The sequence below is a fragment of the Poecilia formosa genome, unplaced genomic scaffold (assembly GCF_000485575.1).
Source record: "Poecilia formosa unplaced genomic scaffold, Poecilia_formosa-5.1.2 Scaffold269, whole genome shotgun sequence".
Classification (NCBI taxonomy): domain Eukaryota; kingdom Metazoa; phylum Chordata; class Actinopteri; order Cyprinodontiformes; family Poeciliidae; genus Poecilia; species Poecilia formosa.
Window position 1 is genome coordinate 548,217 of NW_006800208.1, and position 10,061 is coordinate 558,277.

General features: G+C 37.9%; 1 protein-coding gene across 4 annotated transcripts in view; it reads right to left on the minus strand.

The window, feature by feature from the left end:
- LOC103151017 (membrane-associated phosphatidylinositol transfer protein 2) overlaps positions 1-10,061 on the minus strand; it is a 96,637-nt gene that overhangs the window by 36,627 nt on the left and 49,949 nt on the right. The window contains exon 1 of one of the 4 annotated variants that reach the window (XM_016681084.1): positions 9,415-9,619. The exons of 2 other annotated variants lie outside the window; for them this stretch is intronic. The gene's annotated coding sequence lies outside the window, so the exon portion shown is untranslated. Of the gene's footprint in view, positions 1-9,414; positions 9,620-10,061 lie in introns of those variants that run through there. One more of the 4 variants, XM_007570827.2, reaches the window with a different exon arrangement.

Below are 10,061 nucleotides of genomic sequence, written 5' to 3' on the forward strand. Positions count from 1 at the left end.
GTGTGTAAAATTCACCAGGAACTGGCTAACAACGAACAGCATTTTCTCAGATTTATGGTGACTTTAGAGGAATACACATAACTGTGAAATTGATCTCTCCCTCTTTACAAAATTTCTTTTTTCCCCTTTGTAGAGCCAGAGAAAAATAACCTGAATAAATCCAATACATGTTTTTATCATGTCATTTATAAAGAAAAAAAAAGGTTAACCCAGTTAATGAAAATGTTTGCTAACTACACTTAAATTTTGTATTTACTCAGATTATGTTTATCTACTATTAAAACTGGTTGGATTTGAAACATTTAAGTGTGTTTTTGGAGGAGACGGGGAACAAAAATAGCTGAAATCTGACAAAATAAATACTGGCAATATATTTTTGTTTGTGGCAGTGTTTCGAAAACTTTACTTCTTTGAGCTTACATCATGTTATAATGTTATTTCCTCATCAAAAACATAAATAGAGTGTTGCCTTTATTCATTCATGCTTGTTTGAGAAATCCTTTAATCTTCCATGGCAATCATTCAGCTGTGCAAAACACCTGGCTGAACTTTGCCCCGTTTCTACCTCACAGAGCAGCCCTTCCCATGACTCCCCCACTCGGCTCCTTCAGACTAGCCATGAGCAATTAACAAATGCCTGGTAGAACTGAGCATCTGCTGAGCTCATTATAGGAGCTACATCTCAGTGAAATGCTGGTAAAAACATTGTTAAAGTGTTAATACAGGAGCCATGTTGTGATGACTTCTTGAAGGCAAAGCTTCAGAAAGAGCAGGAGTTTCTTAAAGAGACAGAGACCCAATTTCATGGCATTAAATAGCTAAGTAAACTTTCTTTTAAGTCATATTTGATATTTACAGCATTTTTGTAACAACTGATGGTAACATAGATACTTAATTGTGCTATAAAACGACACTATGTGCCTGGAAAACACATAATACTGCCCCTTTAAGAGTCTAAGAAAGATCATTTTGTTTTTAGTAAGGCTTAGCCTATAAAAATGATGTTCTGGGTAAAAACATTTGCTTTAAAAAAATAAATGGATAATAATTGTTAATAGCCTAACCTGAAACTCAGGCATGTTAGACGTTTTTCTTCTGTGTCCATGGAGACGGTTTAATGACTCCCATTGCTAATCTAAAGACACTAACTTCTCAGCTCTGCCTTCCTTCCTCGCCCGTCTATCTGAGCCGAGTTCATCCACCTGCTGCCATGTGAACCAGGTCAGCCAATCACAGACTGAGGAGGAGGGGGGTCATGTGGAAGCACATACTTAATCTTCAGCAGATGATAGCAGGCTGTAAATCTGAGAGGGGAGGGAGTTGGACACTAGAGTCTAATGGGAAGTGTGTGTAAGGTGTGTCTTCATCTGTGCATGATTAAGCATGACTGTGTGGTAGAGTGGGAGACCATGGAGGGTTTATTAAGCTTCATCAGCTCGTCATTTAATGAAAATATTGCTTTAAGTGGCTACAAACGGGCATTAATTGCACTACATTAGTAGCATGTTGAGAATCAGATTTGTGGGCTTTTAGTTTTAGATGTTTTCTTAAACAAAAAAAAGAAAAATCTGTGAGAGATAATTTACCAGAAAACAGCAATCGGTGTACATCTACTTTAGTCACGACCTACTAATTCTGATTAAAACTAAAATCAATAGGTAAAATCTCAAAGAAAAAGAGAAACCAGAACTGGTCAGAAAAAGGCTTATTGGTGGATAGTGGAGAAAAATCAGAAACAACGTAAACCTGACCAGAAATGGAAGGAAGTAACTTGAAATCAAAAGGTGACATAAACCACCGTCAGACACCTTAAAACTGAGCAAAGAGACAAAAGCTACAAAAGAATAAAATCCAGAGGAGACAGAGACTGATATGCAAACTGACAACAGGAACCAATAATTAGAAATGTAACAAAGTGACCACAGAGTGAATCTGAAGAGACTAAAAGAAATTCAAACAACCAGAGAGACGGAGCAGAGCAAGCAGAGAATAAGAACATAAGATTGTTACTTCTAAACCGTTTTTTACCTTTGTCGTCTTTCCTCATTTCATACTTCAAGTTTATACTAAGCGAAGCCACTATTTTTCATATCTGCCATGCTACCATCTACCAGCAGGAGGCGTTATTAGGATTTTGGTCAGGGGTCATAATCCATCATGATTCATAAAAATCAACTGGCCCAATCAGGAAATAAATCCAAAAATCAGTGCAAATGAAGTTTACACTTACATAAAATACAAATCCAATTTGAAGATTTCCACATTGTTATGACCATTTATCTACATAACTCAAAAAAATAGGGCAAAGAAAAATTAACCATCAGATGATGGGTTATGTAAATGGGTGTGAAATTATTTATTTACAGGTACAAATGAAAGTAGAAAGGGAGGAAATAGAGTGCTGGGGTACAAAATGAGGAAACGAATAAAATCAACTAAAGACCTGCTCATTTCAGTTGTAAAAATTTAATCAATTTGAATAACAGGCTGAACTTGTTTGATATCTGGGATCAATTGGGATGGATGTATTTTACTTAAAATACAAAAAAAGAAGAATAAAAACAACTAAACAAGCCAAAAGGGTTTACACTGTCTAAAAGTCTCGATCTGGTTCATATTTATGTGAACAGAGAGGAAGCGGTACAGATGGATGCCCACAAATCACAAAACATTCTTACTACTCCTGAAAATCATTAACTCTATAAAACCCAAACGTCCAGCCAGGACTCTGTGCAAACGGAGGCTGAGTGCTGATGAATAATCAGAGGAAATATTTTCCACTGAGTCCTGAAGAGAACGAAGACCCCCACCCACACGAATGAACACGGGACAACCGACACGTACGCAGAGGAACACACTGTCTTTATAGCCTGTTTTTGTTGTTGTTGTTTTTTTTAATGCAAACTGACTTTAATGTTTTATTGACTCCATCAGCTCAACGAGCGGTGAGTCAGCACATCAAACACGGCGGCCTCCATCGACTGAGCCGGACCAAGTGAAGTGTGAACCACAAATGAAGGCCAAGGAGTGGGGGGTTTAATGATCCGTCGAAAATTTAGGAGTTTATCTCATTTTAAATTGTTTGGACAGCAGATCGGGTATCACGGATGGAGCCGCTTGTCTGGAATGGACAACGGTTCAGATGATGAAGTAAGCAGCAGCTGCATTCAAAGAAAACAGAAACCTGAATGATTTGTCTTTTTTCAATTGACATTATGGACTCATTTATAACTTCTTCATCTCCAAATCTTTGGATTTCCATTCCGAAAACTTTGGAGTCTAAGATGTAGTGGCCATGTTTTGGTTTTGACATTTTATAGTCTGGTTAGTTTTTTATTGATCATTAACTGTGTCTCAAATGCAAATGTGCGTAAATCCTTGTCTATGTTCCGCTAATGTCAAAAAAACACAATTTCGCAATAGTTTCCTTGAAATAAGAAATGAATTTGAATCAGTACGCTACTTCACGTGATAAGTAATTAAAAATCACAGCAGTAAACAGTTACGTAAGATTTATTCATAATTCAGCCATGTCTGCGCTCCCCATCCTGAAGCTTTCTATAAGTAAATATTCTTTAACATATGATGTCCAATGCTGCTTGTTCAGTGTCACATGTAGATTACTAAAGACTAGAGACTCTCAGATCTGTTTTAGTGTAGTGGTTATTTAGCAGCATCATGTCCCACAGAGTTCACAGCCAAAATTCTTTTAAATAACATTAAATTAGCATAGAATCCAATTACATTTTACTTCATGTAGCTGGATTAAAACCCACACCACTGTTATTTTTAAGCTGTAGATGTAAAAAGAGTGGGGAACACTGATTTTGGCAATCCTTGGCTCGTAGGCTTCTTGGATTAATTTGTTTCTGTCTCTATGGCGAGAGGCTGAGGTGGGCCACAGAGCAGGCCACGATTCTCTTCAAATATGACTTTTACAACATATTCTGAAAAGGTCCACATTCTGCATCTTTAGCTTCAAATCTCAGCCAAACAGAGGCATTCAAAAAGTCAGAAGAAAAAATATCGGCTTCAAAGTACCTGCTGCAGAAGGTGACTTCGTCTCAAATGTAATAAAGTTAAAATTCAAATTAAGTTTAAATTTGCAGGGTTTCTCCTATAAAACTAGCTGACTGCGTCGGTAGGGCTGCCTACTGTGTATTTGAAAATACCACTTGGTAGCTATGTGTTATTGGAAGACAGCATTAATAATACTTAAACACCAACTACAGTCAAAGACAAACATTTATAAAACCTGGAATAAATAAACAAACAATGCCAGGCCTGGTGGGGAACAAGTAAAGCCTGGTGGCCCACCAGACTTATTATACACTGAGGGAAACCCTGTTTTGATATTTCTAATATGTTCCAGTTAAAACAAATCTGTACAACTACAACAGAGTATTAGGGCTAAGAAATGTTTTTTTTTTTTACATTTCAAGAATAAAGTCATAATAATGCAAGAATAAAGCCAGTGTTACAAGTATAATAAAGCTATACGACTATAAAGTCAATATAACAAAGTCAATATAATATGAGCGTAAAGTCTGAATAGTAAAGTCGAATATTAGGAGAACAAATTCCACCACAAATAGTAATTGAAAGACAAAATGAGGAAGTTGAACATCTTGTGAAGTTATGCTTTGGTATCAATTTTCCAAATAAGTCAATACTTCATTTTTTAACACATCAGGATCAAATTATCAGTAGCAAGACTAGACAAGTTAGTCGCGTCAGATCCTGATAAATAGAAGCTTTGCTCTCATTTTACAATTTGTTTGCATCCTAGTAACTACTGTGACTTTATTCTTGTAACTTAAAGCAATGAAAATCTCTTAGTCTGGCTGTAATACACCATCGTAGTACAACAATGAGGCAAAGCTTAAATTTAACCTACTACAGTCAGCTGAGGATGATGAGTCAGAAACACATTTCCAAACAGCTTTTTTATGAATGCAAATGAGCTTCTAAGCACTGAGGAAAAATACCACACACCCTCATGGAGTCATTTTCCTGTAGTGAAGACTTGGCCCAGAAAAGATCCCTCAGTCAGAATCTAAGTGTGGCTCCATTCAGTCAGTTCACGGCAAAACAGTCAGCTTTGTCTGCGCTCGTTGAACAGAAACATCAATGCTAACATCAATGCTTACTGAATGAGAATATCTCCACAAGAACACAAAATCTGAAAACTGTAAGGTGAAATTAAAAAAAATGACAGCATGTATGTATCAAAACCAAAATACCAATAAGTAATTGTCATTGACAAAATTATTATAATCGTAATAAAAATTATTTTTCTACAAGCCATGTAATATTTGTTTCAGCCTCACATTTGTGTATTATAATCAACATAATTTGAAAACATCAGTCTGTGTGATCGATCGATCATAACGTTTCAGTAAATATACTTATTTTTGAATATGACTAGTTTCTGGTGCTGAACGATTAATCATATTAATTGTGATGAATCGACTATTGAAATAATTCTCAACTAACTTAGTAATTGATTAATCGTTAACTGACTGGACTCAAAAAAGGTACCGGTAATTTGCTGAATTACTTGTATATATATATATATATATATGTATATATATGTTGGATCTGGTTGTTTTTATATCTCATGCTGAACAACATGACCGGCTGAGGAGTCATCATGAGGGCCTGATCAGCCAATCAGAGACTGACTGTGAGAAATGAGCCACTTTGTCCTAAACAATAAGAAAACTTATTCCTCCTATATTTGTTTTTCTACAAGACAGAGAAAGAAATTTAACTATCCTTCTAGGAAAAACCTATCCCCAGTGAATTTAATAGAAATCATTATTTCAAGTTTATTAATCAAATACTGTAATATTCTAAAAGCTTTGTGGACTTTGTGGAAATTGGCTAGTTAGAAATATTTGACATGCATTAACATATCCAGATGACATTTCTTTTGAACATACTGCTTAAAGACATTCATATCTTGAAGGATCAGGACGCCAGTTGTGTTGGAAACTAGGTTGCTATAACAAAATCTAAAATGTCCGTCATCAATATTTTGAAGAGACTTTGTGGATGAAAGGTCAGTTTGTGCATCTTACTACAGGTACAAAAATGAAACTAACAACTAATAAACATGGAGAATCTCAAATTCTCCATTGGAGAATCTCAAATTTGACATTCTCAATCTTAAATTGAGATCTATCTCAGCAGATAAATAGGTAGATAAGGTGCATTAGAAGCTTTCTCTTCTTTTAAGGTAACTAAAAGTGTGACAGAAAAAACTGGCAGTTCATTTGTTCATCTCAAGACTTTCTGATTAAAAACACTGATCTGTTCCTAGAAGCTCTTTTGTAAAGGACTGCAAATAAGGGCTAATACAAAGAGAAAATCTAACATTAGATTCTGAGAAGGCTTTCATTAACCATTTGCTACAAAATAAAAACTCCAAGGGCATTTTAACAGATGTAGCTCTGCATATACGCAAATAAATATCCAACAAAAGATTCAGCCTGCTACCTGGCAATTCTTTGAATTGCTACTTTTCTCTGCTGCAAGACTTATATCTCTGTTATCTTCATAAATCTCTGCAGTGGACTCTTTGCTCATTCCTCTTTGCAGAAAACTTGAATCTATGTCAGAATAGATGTCGTGAGGACGTAAACGTCAACTTACAAGCCTTCCAGTAGATTTTCCATCAGATTTACCTCTGGACATGAACATGCCTTCATCTAAACCGGTTCATTGTAGATCTTGATGAATGTTTATATGTTTGGTTCTATGACGATTCAATAAGGATGGAGTGTTCAAGGTGGTCTGCTGTGTTGATTATCTGCCACACGTAATGTTTTACAAAAAGTTTAAAAAGTTACATTTTAGTATCATCTGACAAATTCAACCTTCTTCCACATTACATTCCCCTACATGGCTTGTAAGACTCTATATTGCTTTCTGTCAGGAACTCTTCCAAAATAAAAGCCAGATTAATTGAAGCGCACGCCTAATACTTCTGTCAACAGATTCTCATACTTGAGGTGGGCTTCTCACGCTCTGATTGATTGATTCATGTCCCAGCCTGACTGGGGATGAACCGGGCGTGGTTTTAACCGGTTCATCCCCAGTCAGGCCTGGCCAGATTCATCTCCATTTGCAAATCCTCATCTTTTGGATCGATTTGATTGGCTGCAGACTGCATTTGTTGATTGGTCCGTGGTAATTGGCGAGATGCTGAGGTGCAAATTGATCATTCCAAGGTAAATCCTTCCGGTCCAAACTTTTTTATCAATTGTGGTGGAAAAGCGCATACACCGTCAACTGGAAGGGGCAACATGCAACGGACAAATGTATCGAGAGATTTCAGAGGAACTGGCATCCACAGGGTGAACACGTAAATGGCATCATCAGCACATCGACCACAGCTCTGCAGTTAATGTCTGCATAGAACCGCACGAGCCCTTAGCGCGCACCAACAGGCTAAGAGCTTAAGGGGACAATCATGTCTCAATAGGTTCAAAGTCTTATATTCTTTCCATAGTGAGATAAAAGAAAAGCTTAAAGGGGCAGCATTATGTAAAGTTGACTTTGAGCTTTACATCTTGTTATGATGTTATTTCCTCATCAAAAACATACCTGCAGTGTTGCTTTGTGTCTTTCATGCATGTTTGAGGAATCCTTTAATCTCCATGGCAACCACTCAGTTGTTTAAAATGCCTGGCTGGACCTAGCTCCACCTCCGAGGATAAAGCTCCTCCTCGGAGGTGCAGTTTACAAGTTTCTGCCTCACATAGCAGCCCTTCCCTGTGGCTCCTCCTCTCAGCTCCTTCAGACTAGCCAGCAGCAATTAGCAAACACCTGGTGGGGCTGCACATCAGCTGAGCTCATTAAAGGAGCTACTTCTCAACACTTGTAAAAATGTTGTTAAATGGTTAATAAAGGAGCCATGTTGTGATCACTTCCTGAAGGCGGAGTTTCAGAAAGAGCAGGAGTTTTTAAAGGGACAGAGATCCAATTTCAAGGCGATAAATTACAAAGTCATATTTATTTTAAGTCATATTTGATGTACATAGCATTTTTATCACAGCTGAAGGTAACTTAAATATGCTTTAAATGGCTCTATTGGCCTGGCAGACAGATAATAATACTGTTTCTTTAAAAAGTTTCTTTCTAAAGAAACCCAGCAGGCTGCATCGAGTCATTGACTTGCAGCATTTAGCAAATTTTAATGAGTAAAAGCAAAAAAATAAATGAAAACCATGTGTCGTTTTGGTTTTTTCCCCCCACTGTTATGCACTACTACTTTTGCTCACACAAAATCCCAATGAAATACATTGAAGTTTGTGGCCGCAAAGAAAAAAATAATGCAAAAAAGTCAAATGGGAAATGATTAAATAAAAAATGTTCAAAGCGCTTGAGAAACATAAAAGTACAGCCTGTTCACGTTTGCTTAGATTCCATGGGATCCATTTTTCTCCAACGTTGCAGCAGGACGTGCAGCAGTCGGATTTCTGAGTGGGATTCATGATCTCACAGTTTGCTGCACCACCAGGATTCATCTGGTCGACTCGCTCGGCATATGGAGGAGTCGTGCTGCTTTAACAAGATCCCCTGACTGGATTTGTCTCTGCATTTGTTAATCACAACACACAAGCCAGCAGGGCCGAATGACTCAGACAACATATGCAACAAGTAAACCAAGAGAGACAGGCAGGCTGGTGATTTTATTCTTTTTTTTTTTTTTGCATGATTTTACAAAATACAGCCAAATCTCGTGCAGCCAGTTTGCCCAAAGCTGAACTGCAAACGCAGGTTTTCTAAGTCCTCTCTCTGTTCCTTGTAGTAATAAATATAGTATTTGATGATTTATTTCCACACTTGGCATCAGGACTGAACTGAGTTTGCAGCAGATCATTACTCACTGCTTGACAGGAACATAAAAATAAAGCCTTGTATGTTTGCTTAAAGAAAAAAGAAGAAATAAATCCCATTTTATGGATGTATAGAAAGCTAGCTACACTGCCAAGTAAAAATAAACTTCAAAGCAATAATTTCATTCAATTATTCCAGCCAATTAAAAGAATCAGAAATATATATTTGATATTAACTCAGACTCTGCCAAAGGGAAACTTTTTTTTTTCTCCCAGAATTGCAGTTTAATTCAGACGTTTTTGCATCTGGTGAGGAGATTAAATTGACTTGCAAAGCGCAGCGGTTAGATATTTCAATTCTGTCAAAAGCGAGTGTTGTTTCCCCCCCCCACCCCTCACACACCTGCCACATCTCAGGAGAGGATGACTACAGCCCCGCCACCTGCAGGTTGCTGTCAGAGCGCTCCGAGTCCAACAGGCAGCAGCGTGTCTTTTATTTTCACACGAGAAGGAAGCAGGGATGAAATCTCGATCAAAGCGGATCTTTCGGGTGAAAGAAATGTTTTACCTCTGGGCTGCTGGATGGATCGACATGCAGGGAGAGGAGCGAGAGGAGTGCTGCAGATCCTGATCCCGGCGAGACTCCTCGGTTCACGCGGCGGCTCCCCACCACATCCCGGCCCCTCGGTAAAGCTCAAAGCGCCCTCAGCTTAATAAAATCCAAGAGAAGCTTTAGATTCTGCCTCTCCTCCACCTCTCTTCACTCTCTCTCTCTCTTCTGCTCTCCTCCATCAGCTGTCCCCACCTCCTCATCACAGAGGAAGCTCAGTTACCATGGCAATGCGTGAGGCTGGAGCCCGATTGGCGATGGTTGTTGTGATGCAGCGGGTTTGGTGGCGCGGCCCCACCAGATTGATTGCCTTTTCAGCGGGGACGGTTGCGTAACGCTGAGCCAGAATCAGCAGATATGATGGAATTTATTCTCAGTGATAAAAAAAACAACAGAGTTTTTGCTGTTTCACTGTAAATCACAGCTCCTAAGGTAATTAATGAAGATATCTGAGATAACTGAGATTCTACTTTTATATTTTAAATCATAAAAGCCACCTTTGGCATTTCTTTTTTTTTTCTTTTGCAAAAGTATGTTAGTTAAGGAAGCAGCATAATGTGTTTTCTAGGCACATAGTGTCAAGTAACTATGTTAACTTCAGCTGT